Genomic DNA, 19,394 nt, shown 5'->3' with positions numbered 1-19,394 from the left:
TTTCTTAAAACCAAAAGACATTTCTATATTATTGTGCCAAATTGACATTCCGTTACATAAATACAAGCAACAGAACCATCTCCATAATCATAAGAGATCTCCGCTGAGAGCGCAGTCCTTTGTTCGAGGTCGACAGTAACTCATGCTCATCAGAGGTGCAGAATATAGGCTTTAAATAAGAGTGTATCTACATACTGTGTATCATTGTAAACAAAATTAAACTTATTGACGGATATAATTCAAGGCGCAGTGTCTAGGGAGCAGAATAAAAGTACGTTTGACATGACGTCAATAGGTATCCGAGATGACCTGAGGAGGTTTGACATGCCGTCTATATATACCCGTGTTGACCTTAGGCGTGACATATCCTTTATATAAACCCGTGTTAACCTGAGGTTTGACATGACGTCCATATAAACCCGTGTTGACCTGAGGTTTGACATGACGTCAACACACACCCGAGGTGATCGGAGATTGTTTGATATGACGTTTATATACCCGTGTTGACCTGAGCTTGACATGACGACAACAGGTACCCTAGATGACCGGAGGTTGTTTTGCAATGAAGTGTTGAATTTTTTAAATTACATCTTTATATACTGAAATACAACCAATATTTTCGTCCTCCGCTTTTCATGTTACGTCTTGACCGATGTTTATTGCATTTTTAATTATTAATTAGTTAGTCAAACTTATAATCGATTCCGGATCTGATAATTTACAATAAAGTATTTCAGTTCTATGACATTGATACCATATGATATTGACTGAACATATGCTGTTTGGAAATAATGATTGGCCAGTGTGTTACCCCGAGACAGTTGATGACCTGTTGACCTCCGGGGTGCACCTACACTCGTGTGACTTGTATGTCCTTCATCATTGGTTCAATGGATACCATGTCTCTGAATATGACACGCTGTTCAAAGGTTGACTCAAAAATGTCTTCTTGGCACTCGGGTTTCCTTCCTGAAAAGGTTAACCCCCTCTTTCAATGACACGCATCCATGACTGTGAGATATCGTTGACGTGGACGTTTAAAGGCTCTTTTCATTAGTTAGTGCGGTTGTACCCACTCGTTGCCAGACCTGAACTTTGGGGGACATTATCACTGTGTAATGAATCTTTAATAAAAATCTTTTAACATTTTATTTATTTTTGAAAAGTTTATATGTCATCCTGTCGCCAGCTATATGCCCTTCCACCTCCGTGCCTTGTCTTGGCGGTGGGGTAGCCTAGTGGTTCAAGCGTTTGCTTGTCATGCCGAAGGCCGGGATCGATTCCCCACTGAGAAAATAAGACGAAATATCACCTTTACTGCTTATTTACAAGTGCCGAAAAATCACAGAAATATTACTTGACATCACCTGTTCAATATTCGCGTCAGTTGCACCTGTGCTCATATTAAAGTAGAAATTGAGAAAATCGTTATTTGATTTTTGTACGCTTTGGGCAACAAATGAGATTCCCTTAGCAAGGCGGAGGAATGTGGAATCAATATAGTTTCATATCAGCAGCATGCTGTAATCATGGCTATTGAAGAAGATTTTGCACTTAAGACATGGCCTACAAACAACCAATTCCGGTCAGTGTGCAACGCGCACATCGTAGATAACAGTTAGACCTAGTTTAGAAAGCACACAGGGTTTTTGTTTATGGATATCACAAAAACTGACGCGTGGATGTGCCGACTGGGAACATCCACGATGACGTTAGGTGATTCGTGTAACAGCTCTCGTTTTTCTTTCAGGCGTCCCCGTTTAATGGAGTACCATTGCTGAACGGCTACCAGGAAAGAAAGGTAAGATTATTTTTATTAATTCATTCAATTTTATTCAATAGGAGTTATTCCCAAATTCAATCAAATACGTTCGACCCACATTTATTCGACTGAAATCTGTAACCAGATGTTAGGAAAATGCATGTGTGCGCAGGACCACACGCATATGTTCGTGTGCAGGTACACCAGGCAAATCCGAAGCCAGACATACATGTACGTGATGTCAGGTTTGACAACATGCGTGTCTCAATCAGTGTGTTTGTAGAGAGGCCCTTCCGTGTATATGAATGTGGACAGCTATTGATTTCCGAAGATATTTTGGAGTCATGTTTGTGCTTTAACTATGAGGAATCTATGTAAGATAACATTAATGTCGATGTTTACAACCCACCACGGGCTCTGTGTCAGTGCTGATTTGATTCTTGTATTTTTTTTATGACAACGCTTCATTCTGCTCATCGGCTCCAGGAGCAAGGACGATAGGGAAAAAAAATCGACAAAGTCTTATTTAATGTTACCGAGTTGAGATATATCCCGTGCATCACCCCCAAGGGGGAAATTAATCTACTGTTATATGTTGCAAGCCTGGGCCGTACCCCTCTTGTCAGAAGGGGGGAATTTATCAAACAATCTAGGAAATAAGTCCAGGTTTTTTTCATCAACAGCTGTCGAGCGAAACCCATTTATTGGAGATGATTTGCCTTGGTGTCAGTCGGTGGTGAAATTGGGTGGTTTCTGATAAGGCTGATGGCGTACGATAACACATCCAGTGCAGGGCACGTGTGTGGATGAACTAATCGTCTCATCGGGTTTGATGACTGTTTGTGATGTCTGGCTGACAAACACGATTGTCCGCTTGTGATCTCTGCTGTGTTGGGGGCGTACATTGGTGGCAGGTCTGACAGAGGTTATCCACGCATGCTTGTGTCGTGTTCCGGGTCGTGCGCTCCTCCTACTTCATATCTGTGTTCCGCCATCGAGGGGGTTATATAATCTCTGTCCATGTTCCCACGTCTGGCGTGGGAAATAGATCTGAACATCACCTTGCTGGAATATTTCAGAACACCGTTAAATAACGAGCGCTTAATCGTTCCATTAAGCATGTAGTCAAAACTATCAAATGCATCAATCCGGAGTAAGGAGTGAGTGAATACAGATTTACACCGCCTTTAGCAACAATAAGGCTTGGGGGAGAAGGGGAGACGTTGTCGTTCTTTGGTCTATCCCTTGCAGGACTTATCAATTTCAGTTGTACCACCACCGGGATATTACTGAAATATTATTCAAAGCGGCGTAAAACCATATTCACCCCCTTATTCACACACGCGCGCGCACGCACGCACGCACACACACACACACCCATACACTCAACAACTTGATTGAATCAGTGAAGTGGACGTGTTTCACCGCTTTGAACAGTGTTTCCGTCCTGACATGGCGTGCCAACCTGATATGGCAGAAATCACATATTTCTTGTATATTGTTCACGTTTTCCACTTTGCTGAACTCCTTGTGGATGTCAATATGGGATTCGAACCATATCAGAGATCAGCGGATTCTGGCTCGGCTAAGGTAGGCAAGCCAAATGTCGCGCTTGAGATTGCTGGGCCAACCCTGCTTCCTGAACAACTGGATATCGAAAGCTGTTAAAACAGCAGTATGAGGAGTAAAGCATATTTTTATACATAGAATTGCTCATCACGCAGTTTAGGTTATTATTTGCATCAAGATCACTATAAATTATCTAAATGTGTTAGTTTTAGTTTTCTCTATTGATGCTTATTGCTTACACTATCATCTACGAAAATAATACTATCACAGAAGTATTTACATAAATGAAGATGAATAAGTGTGAGTGGGTTGTAGAGTTTAGCGCCTCTTTTGGCAAAGTTCAAGCCATATCACAAATGAGGACAGTATTGGCTTCACAGGTTCTATCAATAGAAGGAATCGAACCCGGGACATGAAGAACGAACGCTTTAACATGAAGGCTACCCAACAGTCCTGGCAGCCCAATGGTTGATGCATTGATTCTCCATCACACAGGCGTCTCGTGTGATTTCTCGCATGCGTCATTATAAATTTAAAGTGCTGTTAGAGTGGTAAATCGGCTTTACATCTATTCGCTCAACCATTCTTTGAAAAATGATCAGATATGTAAATAGAGCGCATACAAACTTGAGCGGTTAGAGCGACATGTTTTGAACAAACGCCAGTTATGTTAATATATTGATCCCGATGACGTGAGGTTTTCCGTTACTCCGAGAATAACTGAAGGTGATGCGTAATTAATTGTTGTTGAGATGTTCTTGCTTCAGATGAAGGAGAAAATTCCTTATTTCTAACGAGAACAGACTGTGCTCTTTGTACGAGTTCAGCAGCTTAAATAATGACTATCGACTCAAACAGGTTTTTGCCTTCACCGATGCTTAGAGAAGTGTTCCCCTCACGAAACCTTCGGGGCCGTATCAAAATCATTTTCCCGAAATAATATTATCTTATTTAACAAACACGACTTCAAACCATAGATTTTTAAATTAAATCTTTCATCACAAAACTGTAAAGCCTGTTTTCATTCATAAAAGAAAACACGTATTCACAATCCGAATAACATGTTAGCGAATTAAGATTAGTTTGAAACAAGCCCCGAAAGTAACGCCATCTAGCGTTAAACCTGAGTTGAGTGTCGACTCTACATCATCCACATTGCACAGCAATATCCGAACTTTTTCAGAGCACATGGTATCATTCGTGGCCATCAGGGATTGGACATGGGGAACGTGTTGGACACACACGGGGCCAGGCACAACTTTAACTGTTAACAGGAAGCAGGATGTTACTGGAGATTGATGTGCCCATCAGTTACGAACACAGGGAAATGAAGTTAATGTTGTACTATTCACACTTGTATTGTAGACGCGTGACGGCCTATTTAAACCAGATCGATGGGGTTTCTCAGCAACACGTTTTCGAAGAGTCTCCCAAAACGATTATCCCAAAAGCATTTTGTTGAGTGTAAATACGATTTAGAAAATCGTAAAGGCATATTGCAATCTCTCGTGAGGAGGACATTATTAAGCTTCAGCTCCCAAACACCTTATTTTAAATGGATTTGAACATTTGTAATCTCGAAATACATTTTAAGGTATGAAATTTGACAGTTCCAATAATCATATCGCTATTGGTTATTGGAACTCATTAAGCTGTGAGATAATCATCCGTGATCCATGGCATAGATATGAAATTGGAAACCATTGGCAAACATTACGGAAATATATTAAAATACTGAAATAAATCAATGACATTGATCAAAGCGACACGATTACTCTTTTTGACTTCGTTCGAATGTCTTACTACACACATACTTGCTGTAGTTCGTTTCAGTACAAATCGCCTTCAGTGACAACGCGGCCAAGACAAGAAATATCAACTTTCGCTGAGTGTTTGTGAGCAGTAAATTAATCCTCCACATTCAGATCAATGCAAAAAGGTGTCGTTCTAAGGACAAGTTTGGATGCTTAACGTAAAATTATCAGACTTCTGTCGGAATGTGCAATCCAGGACTTTGTCATCTTCAACTGGATTATTCGATTAAGTATACAAATAATTCACCAAATTCTATGATGTTTATTAAGAAGCAGTTGTGTCGCCCAAACTCTTTTCTAGCCTTGGATAAAACTAGTTCCTTTTGTCACATGCTACTTTGATACACGCTGGTTGATTCGTTGAATGTTTGTTTGTTTGTTGTTTCATGCCGAACTCAGCAATATTTCAGCTGTATGACGGCGGTCTGTAAGAAAATCGAGTCTGGGTAGTACAGACAATCTAGTGATTGACATCATGAGCATCGATCAACGCAATTAGGATACAATCACATGCATCAACCAAGTCAGCGAGTCTGACCACCCGATCCCGTTAGTCACCGTTTACGACAAACATGGGTTGCTGAAGAAAGTACAATTAGCATTCATTCACTATACTGTGGTATTAATTGATGTGTTAACAACGTAACACCGTACACTGATAATCAACTGATGACGTATTTGCTGTATTTTGACTAATGCTTGCTCAACGGCAGAGAATAATCATACTCGTTTATCTGCCGAAAGAGACTGGGCTGTCAAAAGAAGGCAAAAGGGGGATGAAAATTATGAAAATGGATAAATGAAAATCAATTACACCAGGTGTTTGCGGAAAGTAAGACGAATCAACTCTTGATTCCGTGCACTGGAAACTCATTAGTCCGAACGTTGGACCAAGGAACTCGGGCATCGCGATTATCGATAATTCTATATAGATATTTCATCAATGACCTGTTACCCGGACTTGAAAGAAATGTTGCAAGTGAGAGTGTGGCGAGACTTCATTAAAAGAGCGAATAAAACGCTTGAAGTCTACATGTATATCAATTATATCAAAGGGTAAGTGAATCAGGTGCTACCGGTAGTGCAGGACACGCCTACCCTATCCTGAACATATGGTGGCATCACTGATTTTCAGTGATCCATTCATAACATTTTCACCCCTAATTTGCCTTTTACGCCCAATTGCAGAATAATTCTCCGACGTTGACGTTTATATTCAATGCCACTTTGAACAGTATTGTAAGGATATTTCCGTGCCACCCAAAGATACAATGTTGACGTTTTCACCTTTGATAAGCAGGGTTTGGTGTTGATAGACTCAGGAGCACACTTGGGAATCAAACGCACTGTCAGCGGATCCTGTTATGGTTTAAGTAACCAATACTTCAACGCCAGTTACCCCTTGAACTACTACCCGCTGACAACTGTCGTCAGGACAAGTGTAAATAAAAACGACAAAACCCTTCCCATATTCATTAAAAAAATCTGCAAAAAGCAGTGTCCATTGTACGATTCCGACTATATGATTAGCATTTCTTTATAAATCACTATTATATAGTGATCATACCAGGTTTTCGCGAAAAGGTGAGCGTCTCTTGCCGCACCGGTGGCACCGTCACAAACACATGCGAAGGGAAGTCAATTGTCAATTAAGACAATAACAAGAATACATGGTGAGACCTTTGAGGTATTATGTCAGATTCCCTGGGGTAACTGTCCAAATATTATAGTTCCCAGTGTTCAGTTAGCCGCCACAGACCTTCGGACTTGCCTGAAGGTGAGATGTTATTTACAAATTAATGTCAAGCCATACATCCTCGTGATAGTACTCAAATATATCATGCCCTCCTTATGTCAGTTCTTTTACCATTTATATTTGATATAATATCAGTTAGAAATACACGTATAAATTACTTATCCATGAAACAAGTTATGCTTGAAATGTTAATATGATTTTCGAACATAGTTCCGTTTAAAATAAAATCATAAAATCCGAGATATTAAAGGACAAATTCGAAATGATCGTTAGACGTTTTAGTGTTTCACATGTGAATGCATCCGAATAGTTTTTATCGCTTCAGATTGTTGCGATTGTGGAGGAAATATGACCTTATCTGAACAGTGATTAGAATACGTTAATAAAAAAAAGTCCAATTACCAAAGGAGGCTGTTTCGAAATATCACTGCCTATGAGTGAGTTCACAAAACGGCTTTTTGGTTCTATTTCAAGAGACGTCTCACATAACGTAAGCTAACTACATACTAGGAAATCACATTATTCGTTTACGTATTCGGTGCATGCGAGTCAGAATCGGAAACTGATATGTTTTTGTGCGTGAAAATCTCAAAATCATTGTGATGTAGAAAGATAAAATGCTATCATTCCATCGTACTATCGGTGACTGTTACAGTGCTGTCTATCCCATTTACCTTATGCATGAAAGAGATCATGGAATAAATGTCTCGCGATGCAATGACAGTATTCGTTGAATTAAGAATTGACTTCAATATTGCTTTGCGTTTATAGAGGTATAAACGTAAACCTGGTGTGAAGTGGCTTACAATATGCATACTGGCTTACAGTACGAAGTCACTGACAGCGTTCGGTGACATAATACAACACAAGCCCCGCCCATTCTGTTATCGGCCAACCAGGCAACAGAAGTCCGTTAATACGTGTGGTCTATTTTTTTCTCGGTGTATGAAAATAATTTCAAGCGACAAAACTCCTTCAAAATTCATAAAAAAAATCTCTGCTTTAAGCAGAGTTAAGTGTATGATTCCGATTGTATCATAAGCATGTGTTTATTAATAACTGTCAAATAGAAAATAAATGATAACAAGTATTCGTGAAAAGGTCAGCGTATCCAGCCCGTCACAAACACATGCAAAGGCAAGTCAATTGAACATAATTATGGTAACAGGGAATTGCAACGGACATCATTTATGTTACTGATGCGTCAAATTTGGCAATTTAATCCACATATATACCATAAAACTTGGGTTAGCCAATCAAACGCCATGGAACCACTTGTAATTGATGTATTGTATACATGTCATATATGTATGTGATATCCCTGGCGTTCCTGAGGGTTTGATATCCTTTATATGTTGTTACATACCTTTGGCTTGTCCTCCTCTGGTAGGTCTTCCCGATGGATGCGCATGAAATGGTGGTATCGTAGAGTTTTTTTCAAACAAATATGGTTCAGACTGTTTTTTAAATCAAGAGCCTTCAAAATAAATATCCTACTATCCTGGTATATAAGTTTTTTTAAATTTCACTTGCAATATTTTGTAGTATTGATAAGAACACCTTAGTTTTCATAGAACATAAATATGAAAGGTGCATTCCGTTTTTATATCATTGCTTGTACAGCTGTTGGTAACATCACAACACAAGCCAGATAGGATCATAGCAATGCTATATCAATACGCATGCTGGCTCAACTCACTGAATGGTTTGTTCTCTCTTAAAACTGTATGCATCTGCAACAGCAAATGTTTGTTTTTTATCATTTCATATCTTTTTATATTGACAAACATGTGGAATCTTTACAGTAATCAATAAACAAATGATATAGTGGTTATAGACAAGTATGAGTCATTCATTACACGTTTTATGTATGTCCAAATGGACAGGGTGTGTTAGGCTAGCTGTATTCCTTACATCAGCTTCGTCAGCCTGGATTTCGGGATGGACTTGTGTGACACTCAATAGGTACGTTTTGTTTTTGTACATTTTACTCTCTCGCGTTTTTAGGTGTTGTAGCCGCCATACCCGTTGGCCTCCCTGATGCATCCGCCACTCACTCACTCACTCACTCAAGATCAAAGTCGGAGTTCATTAGCCTCTGGACACGTGCGGCAGGGGTAACGCTACCGAGAAATAAGTTTAACCAATCTTTTTTCAAAATCTATTTCCTATGTTTTACCTGGCTGTGGGTCTCAAACAGGGTTGGTCCACCGGCAGCTTTGAAATAGCAGGGGTTTCCCCTTGGGAGAGTATCTAAATGATGTAAGTGAGTAACTAATTATATTTTTTATGAATACCTCCTGCGAATCTTCTCCCATTCTCCAGTTATATAATTATAGTATTTTCTAATTTGTACCTGTAATGATATATCAACCACGTAACGTGAGCACGATTGTTTCAATGGCCCGGCGTTTACTGCGCTGATAAGACGAGTGTCTGGTTTTCCTCCTCAGCCTCATTTGTCGAGAACTATCGCCTCACCTCGGGAAGAACCAACGTTGATGCTAATTACATACTACACGCTTAAGACGAGAAAAAACGGCCTGAACTTGATCACTTAGCTTTCAGAGATGGACGTGCTTCTACACGTTTACTGCTAATCTGCCCATTGGGAGGGAGGCACTAATATCCACTGCCAGGCAGTTGGGAGACTCCTTGCTCAAGTTATTGCCGAGAGACCAAGGCTAGGTTAGCCATGCAGAGGAGGCAATACTTATATCAATTTCGATGCGACCGCTTGCTACACTATTACGCAATGGCGGTAATGGCTGTATTTCATTATGGACTGCCTCAGAAGGTGCATTTCTTGGTTGATATGTGATAATTGTCCTTAGATGTGTCGCCTTCAAAAATAATAATAATTAAGATGAGCCTAACCAGCCTGACTGTGCAAGGATCATCAAACCCCTCTTTCCTGCATTTTGTAAATTTTAATCTGTAAATAATAATTATTAAAAAAATAATAATAATGTACGATGTATCATGTCAGACAATAGATCCCACCATCCTCGCTCTTCCCACAATCGCTTATATTAACCAATCATAATGGGAGGGCGTGGAGGCTCTTCATGATATACTTGTATTGTGCATACATTTATTTGTCTGATGATCCTCCTGTGAAGCACTTCAAGACGCATGATGAAAACAAGACATTCCACAGTTTCCTTAAACGAGCTAAGGATGTGAGACATAATCGCAATGTCAATGTTGATTTTGTTAAGGGTTCTGTACTGCTGGACTGTACAGAAATGAGTGTCAACCAAGCAAAGTGCCATATCAAATCGGCCCATACTCAGCTTTTCAGGGACATGCTATCTGCACGCGGCCACTTCAGTGTGTTGAGAAGATCAGCAACCCTGCAGAGTCCTTCGCTTAGATGAAGTCGACTTGCCTGAAAATTGACACAGAAGGCTTCCTGTTTGCTTCTCAGGACCAATAACTTCCCACTCCGTCGATGTGTGATTTTGCAACAAAATGTAAATATGAAACGTAGGTTATGCAATGAATTTAATGCAGGCTGCAGTGCTGGGGAGCCTTCACATTCTCCGAAAAGTTCTAGGTGGGTTCGAATAGGCAGCGCTTCCTGGAAGAAGTCCAATTCGCTGTCTGGGCTGCGTGTAGAGTGGGTAAGGGCTCTGAGTTGATGATGAGCCTATCTGGCCCTCTTTACTACATGTATTATGTTATCTGTATAATAATAATAATAATAGTTATAGTAATAATAATAATAAAAATAACGTTGCATTGTAATATTTATAATATTTTGCTGCAATTCTGAAGCTTATATTGTCTTTAAGTCATAACTCTTTCTTTTAATACGACCGCCCCCGTGGTCTAGAAGTAGAGCGCCTGCCCGGAGTGCGGGTTCGATCCCCGGCCGCGTCATACCAAAAGGCGTTAAAAGATGGTACTAGTTGTTACCCTGTCTTGCGCTCGGCATTAAGGGGCTATAACAAGGACTGGTCGGCTCGGAGTCAGTATACTGAGTGTGTTAGAGTGGGGTATTGATGTTAAACTGCGCATGGTATCTCAATGGGCTAGTACAAGCAGCCACACAAACACACACACGTACATGCACGTCGCTATATAAGTGCAATAATCTTGGACGCGACGTTAAACCGCATTTCACCTCACCTTCCTTTAATACAATGTTTCAGTCCAGACATAGTTCACATAAAATACAGGAGCGTGCAAGTGCAATAGAAACCATTGACAATCACTTATGAGACGCCCTCGTTGTTCTGTCGTTATACTTATATTGGCTGTGTTTGCCTTCAAGACCACTACGCCTGTGGTCCAGGTAAAATCCTAGGCCAAACGGCCATAACCTGGCGATCGTAAATCTAAATATGAACACATTTAGGTAGACTAACATAAAGTCTATGAAATCTTTCACTACACAATACATTTCTCTCCTCTAAGATTACAACTGATTTTCCTAATGCGGTGGTATAGAGCTGGCTAGACTTGCTTTTATATGTATCTAGATTGGTTTTGCTTTCATAAAATACATATATCCTACAGTCATGGTGAAGGACTAATGTTTTGGTTCAAAAGAGGCGTCGTATACCTTATTACCCCTTACCGTAATTCTAGCTCAACGTTCAGTGTCAGTTTCATATGACCAGTAATTGTTACAATCGTTTATCGTGAAGTAGTTTCATCACAGAGGATACAGCCGATGATGGGAAGTGGCATGGCAACAGCGGTTAACGCTTCGCTCATTACGTCGACGACACTGATTCGATTCCACACATGGGTAAAATATGTGGACACCATTTTCGATGTAATGTTGCAATAATATTGCTAAAAGCGGCGAACATACTCCCCCAGCCATGAATTGATATGAACATAAATGCGACAAAACCCTTTCCGTATTCATAAGAAATCTCTGCAAAAAGCAGAGTCGATTGTACGATTCCGACTACATCATGAGCATGTGTAAATCACTATCAAATAGTGATGATACCAGGTGTTCGCGAAAAGATGAGCGTATCCCGCCCCACCGGCACCACCCGTCACAAACACATGCAAAGGCAAGTCAATTGTTCACACGAAAAGCCATGGCTTTACGCACTGGTACGTTGGCGTTAACCGCAACTCATTTTGGTAAATAGTAAGTACGGCAGATAATAAATGAACACGACAAAAAATTGACCGCGTTCGCCCCAGACTCGTTCTTCATGTGGTATTACGTTCGAAATTGCTACATTGACAGTTATGGTGTATTCGTAACTGCTTATGTTGGTTATATTGCTGGAGTCACAATTTACATAACCCGATACCATCAATCAATGTTTACATGTTTTTCTTTACGAGCATATTTCTTTCTGGCTAGTGCTCATAGCAATGTTTGGAATTGATTTTAAAGACAGTCACAAAAATGCACATTCGGCCATTTATGTTTATATCCAGCAACTTTTATTACCTGTGAGAGCGACGAGGGAATTATTCGCTTTTATTTGATACTCCTCTCCATCACTGTAAGGTAGTGCAGCATGCCGCTTCAGATGCCGGTCACAGCACCGTTGGAGATCAATGTTAATAGGCTTAACTCTGAGAAACGGCATAAAAAGGCAGTTTGTCAGAATTGGCGGAGCGTTGTGAAGCGTCGTAGCTTTTATGACCAGAATATTGAAGATCGTTTTCCTTGCTGCCGTGTGATGTATAAACGCCATACCATGCGCATAGAAGAAGTTCTGTCATATTGTCTGATTTAACGAGATCTATGCGTAATTTAAGTGTTCTTTGAATAACTTTTGTCGTTGCTTGTGTTCTCAACGCATTTGAAACCTTTGAAGTCGTGTTGACATGAAGAAGAGTTGCACGGATTGAGTGAAAAATGAATAACACACTGTAGCCAATCATTTATATGGGCACAAGCAGTGATATATCCACATACGAAGAGTACGATCAATCATGTTGCAAGTGCTCGTCTTCTTTTCGGTAATTAATGTTAGTATTGAAGTGTCATTTGCTTCAAGCAGGATCAAATGCCACCATCAAAAGCGGTTTGAATGCGTGTTCCTCGAAAGTAAACTGAAGGCAAACTAAGCTGCAATAATGCAGTGGTTGGTTAAGATAAATCATAACATAACTGGTTGGAGAGAACAGATAAGACTATCAATATAATTGCCAGCAGAAGTAAATGTGCGCTAATAAGTACACATGAGGCATTAACATAGTTGCAATAGTGAAAACTTAGCAGGCAGCAGCAATAGTGGAGACAATATCAGTTGCAATAGTGGAGTGAGTGAGCGTGGTTTTACGCCACTTTTAGCAAAATTGCAGCAATATCACACATTGTATCCATGTCGGGAATCGAACCGGGATCTTTGGCCTGACGAGCAAACGCTTTAATCGGTTGCAATAGTCGATACAGCATTGGTGGCAATAGAGGAGACAGCATCGTTTGAATTGTGGAGGCAGAATCGGTTGCAATAGTGGAGACAGAATCGGTTGCAATAGCGGAGACAGCATCGGTTGCAATAGTGGAGTCAGTAGCATCAGTTGCTATAGTGGAACCGGTTGCAATAGTGGAGACAGCATCGGTTGCAATACTGGAGGCAATAAACCATACGAGTAGCATTATCTTCAGCTGCAATAGTAATTACAATAGTTGTAGCCTAGCTTTGGTCACAATAGTTGTAGCCTTGATTCATTTTCAATAGGTGGGACCTAGCTTCATTTGCAATAGGTGTGGCCTAGCTTCAGTTGCACTAGATGTGGCCCAGCTTCAGTTGCAATAGGTGTGGCCTAGCTTCAGTTGCAGTAGGTGTGGCCTAGCTTCAGTTGCAGTAGGTGTGGCCTAGCTTCAGTTGCAGTAGGTGTGGCATAGCTTCAGTTGCAATAGGTGTGGCATAGCTTCAGTTGCAATAGGTGTGGCATAGCTTCAGGTGCAATAGGTGTGGCCTAGCTTCAGTTACAAAGGGAGGGCATAGCTTCAGTTGCAATAGGTGTGGCATAGCTTCAGTTACAATAGGTGTGGCTTAGCTTCAGTTGCAATAGGTGTGGCATAGCTTCAGTTACAATAGGTGTGGCCTAGCTTCAGTTGCAATAGGTGTGGCATAGCTTCAGTTGCAATAGGTGTGACATAGCTTCGGGTGCAATAGGTGTGGCATAGCTTCAGTCGAAATAGGTGTGGCATAGCTTCAGTTGCAATAGGTGTGGCATAGCTTCAGTTGCAATAGGTGTGGCATAGCTTCAGGTGCACTAGATGTAGCAGTGGTGTCAATAATGGTGACAGCAACAGCAGTTGATCACGTATACATATTAGTAATCGACCAATAGCAATCAGTTTCAGTTTCGAATTACACTGACACTCTGCAATGTATTTTATCAAATGGGAGAGATAACATTCATGAGTGCTAAGTAGCGTCAGTCGTAGCTGATGTAGTGGATGCTGAAGTGGACACAGCTGTTGCAGTGGAGAGGAATCAGTTTGCCAGCATACCGCATGCAAAGAGTTGATGGACCCGTACATGTGTGTCACACACACGACAGCAATAATCTGCACAGCAAACCGACATCATCAATCCCACCCTTAATGAACAGTTACACAATCTTATGATTTATTGCACGCAGATGACTCACTGGCGGATTGCCACCCCGAGGAGGGGAACCCATTTATGATTCAGCTCAGATAGTCCCACATCCCGGGTGACCTGACCCCGCCGTGTTCATCGATGAAGTTAACATTCATGTCTCACGTCAACATGATGATCCCCATGCATCTCCTCCATCATGGGCGACATGTGCTTCGACGGCGGCCACGCTTCTGACCGTATTGACCAGGGCGATCCGGGAAATGACTTCGCTCACAACAGACTCTAGGTAACGAGATACCATTGCTCGGGATTAGAGGTGGAAAGCCCTTCTCACATCTATCAGTTTCTGCTAGACACTTCATTTGCTGAGTAATCCTGGGACAGGGCCTTCTTGGCCCTGCTTCGATCTCCGTCTGTAGGTCTCTGGGATACACGACGTAATACACGTGCAGCCAGGGCAATACGTGATGCCATTACCTAAGTTAAGTAGCCACAACTAGATTCCTTTATTGTCTGCATGAAGTTCCTTGCTCATCTTGATGCTGCTGTCTGTCTTGTTATAATACATTTCGTGTTCAAAACGTACGTAAAGCTATGTACAATGCAGGCGATCAAGACTCTTTGTGTTCGACCGTTCTGTGTGTTTGTTGTGTAACGCCGCCAACGGAAATAGTCCACCTATTATGATGGTCTGTAAATAATCCTGTCTAGACCAGACAATCCCGTGATTGACATCATGAACATCGAATATGCTTGGTTTGGTTGGTTGGTTGGTTGTTTTACGCCGCACTCGGCAATATTCCAGCTATATGGCGACGGTCTTTAAACCATCGAGTCTGGATCAGACAATACAGTGATTGATATCATGAGCATCAGTACAAGCAATTTGGATCGATGACATGCTTCAGCCAAGTCAGCGAGTCTGACCACCCGATACCGTTAGTCGCCTCTTACGACAAGAACAGTCGTCTTTTACGGCAAGCATGGGTTGCTGAAGACATATTCTACCCCGGATCTTCACGGGTCTCGATTGTGTAATGAGGAGCATACGATGACATGCATCAACCAAGTCAGCCAACCCGAACACCCGATACTGTTAGTCGCCTCTTACGACAAGCATGGGATGCAGAAGATTCTAACCCTGATTTTCACTCTCAATTAGTTCTGTAGATGTCTAGAATATGCAAAGTGCTTAATAATTAAAATTGGTTTGTATGTCCTCGGTATGCCGATGCACGTACTCGATTAAAGTTTCAACAACCAAGCCAACGACACAATGTCTATAATTAACTGTAAAATACTTGAGAATATATATCCATATGTAAAAATATAATTAGAACGGAAATGTAATGTTATCCAATACCACGAAGCGTCTGCAATGTAATATAATTTTATAATATATATGTATGTAAATGGGTTATATGGCCTTGAAAACAATAAACGGAAACGAAAACGTTGGCGCATAGTCTCCCTTCAAAACATGACAATGCTATAACTCGAAAATGCAACAGTTTGTAAATGTTCCTATTTCTGTAATCTGAATCAAAGACTACACACAATCGGAATACAAACATGACTCCTGGCATGGCATTGGAGACGGGGGAAATTCCATAATGCATGAAACTGGCTCTTTTTGCAGAATTCTCAACGAGTTTCGCGGAATGAACGTCCACTCTTGCCTAGCCTTGGGCCAATTCTGTACTCAAAGATAAGTCCAAGGATGTAAAGTAATTCTTGTCTATATAATAGGCAAGTCTAGATAAGTTCGTCCCTTCGCGATCGTCTAAGCGCCTCAATTCGCTGTGTAGAGTTGCGTACCTTTGTCTTACCAGGATTTGATAGTCGTTGGTTCGGATTCACAACGTTATGTTTCTAGGTTGTTAGGTCCATACCCGTGTTCGTGGGTTACACCAAAGAGGTAGACGGTTCCCTCCCGCAAACGGCACCGCCGTGACAAAAATTAAACAACAGTCAATTATTCTCTCAGAGGTTTATTTTAAGGTAGACTCGGCATAACAGTGTTCCGTCGTCCAAGGCGCTGGAAGTCGTGGAATGTCCTTCTGGTCGTAGGTTCGGATCCCGATTCTCTCTGATTTTCATCCTTGGTTTGTGAGGTCTGAGGTCAATGCACTTACAATGTCTCACAGTGTTGTACAGGATTAATTGGTTATTCAATTATGATAAACAGGTGTAGCTGCACACTGGTTGGTCACACGCCTACAATAAAGGTGTTAGTGCTACAATAACCTGATTATAAAGGTTATATAATACAGGCGTTGCTCTGTGTCTTTACCTACTTTGGGGCGGTTGAGTAGCCCAGTGGTTAAAGCGTTCACTCGTCACGCCGAATACCCGGGTTCGATTCCCGACATGGGTACAATGTGTGAAGCCTATTTCTAGTGTCCCCTGCTGTGATATTGCTGGAATATTGCTAAGAGCGGCGTAAAACCATACTCACTCACTCACTCTTTACCTACTTGTTTATCGAACTGTTACCATAACTAAACCATATTTTACCAGAATAAAAAACAACTGGTCACTTGACATTCGGTAGGTCTTCCGAAAGCACTTTCAAATAATGTGTCAATTAGCATCCTTTCTTCTTTATATATGAAATACACGAACACACTGATATATACAGAGACTCAGCGTTAGCCTAACAATGTTATGTAAGTGCAATCAAATTGGGCGCCACGTTTTACCTAGTTCACCTCATCTTCAATATGGTAATGACGATTCCAATGCAAGACGCCGCCATGCTGTCTGATGCCACTAGGCCTCCCCATATCCCATGGACTTCACCAGCTTAGCTCGTCCGCTATCTGTGTCATGTTATATATTCTGTGAATCCACTCCACGCGTTCCGGAAAGCGGGTTTTTTGACAGGCGACGCGTCTGCCTCAATCAGCAGAATATTCCCCTTTCCGTGCAGACTTTGCTAATGCTCCTTCATTAACTCATAGAAATACGACGTCGCCAACAGCGTGGCTGTTGACGTTACTGTGACCCGCCGTCGTCTTCCTCTCTCGCCCAGACACGTTGTGTCAGCAACATCGCTGTTGCCTTTCCTTAAGACAACATTGAGTGAAAAGATTTACGTTACTGCTGCCGACATATTCTTTGTTAAATTGGTCATAAATCTTGCAAAGCAATTCTCGGTGCGAAAGGTTTTAACGCTAAAGGTTTTAGGGGATTACCAAGTGAGGGAGCCGGGTTCTAATGACTGTCGTATTCAAACACCTCCTGGCAGTACATCATTACAACTAATAATTACTTTTCGGCTGCTATATAACTTAACGTTTGTCGTGAAGTGGTTGGATCGGAGAAGGACAAGAAGGTTCCAGGGGAACCCAACGTAGGGCTCCTCACAGCGAACCATCTGCACTGCCGGGAGTTACGAAGCTCTTTCCGTCTGTTTGGCAACTGTCTGCTACAATGTAGCGCTTTATTTGACTGTTAGGAGAAAGATCATCTGCTATAAATATTTGCTAGATCCACTTGAGTGCAGGCTGTGAAGACGATGGTACGACTCGTTTGGCACAACAGCCAAAGTCGATAGCCAGGAAACATTCAAGGTCAATATTAGGTCATGGAGGGTACATGCGTTGAGTTTGCATAAAACATATCACCATCATCATTGTAATACATGCCACCAACATTATTATTACTATTATTATCATTATCAGTATTATTATTATTATTATTATTATTGGGGGCACGGGTGGCCCAGTCGCTTTAGGCGCCGCGATTCGCTGTGCAGAGTTGCGTCCCTTGGGCACGCCAGAAACCTATGATTGTGGGTTCGAATCCCGGTTCGCCCCGATTATGTTTCTAGGTTTGTCAGCACCATACCCGTGCTCGTGGGTTTCACAGAAGTGGTAAACGTCTGAAACCTGCATCACCTCGGGCTTTCCTCCCACATTAAGCTGACACGCCGTGATATAACTGTAATACTGTTAAAAGCGGCGTTAAACCCAACTCACTGACTCACTATTATTATTATTATTATTATTGCTTACTTGCTATTATTAGTATTAATAGTAGTAGTAGTAGTAGTAGTAGTAGTAGTAGAAGACACAGCAGCAGTAGTAGTAAGTTGATCGTTAATTCTGTCTTTGTTTTTTTTAACTTGCTTTGCTATCGGTAGGAAAGGACAAACATACCCTTTTCGCGAATACTGGTCTGATTTTATAATTTTCTTCACTATTTTACCGTTTACGCCCAATGGAATCTGTTTTACCAGATAATAGATACATAATAATCTCTGGTGTTTTATATTTAAGTCATTGTTTCCTTTTTTGGTACAGTAACGTGGATATAAACAAAATATATTAATGTTTGGAAATTGTGTTCTGTCGTTTAGAGTAAAACTGATGGACTCTTATTAGTTCGCTATCATGGTTTATGTTAAAGCGTTGACGAATACTGTCGACCTATGGCACTTAAAGCAGACACAGAAACGCCAGATCTACGACATCCAGGAAGAATTGTTTTTATGTGCAAGGTTTACATCTTTGTAAATAGTACTTACTTCTATATCCTACCATTTCCATCTTAAGTCGTACCATGTCATTAAACCTCAACTGTTATTTGCTGTCTCCAGGGCACGCATGTGGAGAAGATCCGCTTTGATAACAATGTTTAGACTGAGATTTGCAAGTCCGCGACTCTAATTGCCATCCTCCAGTCAGTACAAGGCTCATCTGTCAAACCAAATTACTTCTTTAACGTCGATCCTAAGATAACAGGTATTTAAAATGAGTCGTTACCAAAACCGACATCGTCACTATAACTTGTGCAGCAAATCAGTCAGATGAAATATGGCCAGACATGCTGGAATAAGATTTGAGTTGGATCGAAACATATCAATTGAACTATCGTATTGCTCACTTCGTGCAGATGTGGCCAAATGCATTTAGGTCCCAGTTGAGCTGACTGGCTTTACA

The 19,394-nt window shown here is 41.2% G+C and overlaps 1 protein-coding gene across 3 annotated transcripts in view; it reads left to right on the top strand.

Moving 5' to 3' along the window:
• The window catches only part of LOC139452763 (5-hydroxytryptamine receptor 1F-like), a 194,866-nt gene that overhangs the window by 57,887 nt on the left and 117,585 nt on the right, over positions 1 to 19,394 (top strand). For 2 of the 3 annotated variants that reach the window (XM_071234361.1, XM_071234363.1), the window contains exon 2: positions 1,751 to 1,801. The gene's annotated coding sequence lies outside the window, so the exon portion shown is untranslated. Of the gene's footprint in view, positions 1 to 1,750; positions 1,802 to 8,813; positions 8,867 to 19,394 lie in introns of those variants that run through there. The other variant, XM_071234367.1, reaches the window with a different exon arrangement.

Source organism: Haliotis cracherodii, unplaced genomic scaffold (genome assembly GCF_022045235.1).
Source record: "Haliotis cracherodii isolate W230 unplaced genomic scaffold, xgHalCrac1.p SCAF_9, whole genome shotgun sequence".
In the NCBI taxonomy this organism is placed as follows: domain Eukaryota; kingdom Metazoa; phylum Mollusca; class Gastropoda; order Lepetellida; family Haliotidae; genus Haliotis; species Haliotis cracherodii.
The sequence above is the reverse complement of the archived record's forward strand: the minus strand, read 5'-3'. Positions and strand labels throughout refer to the sequence as shown.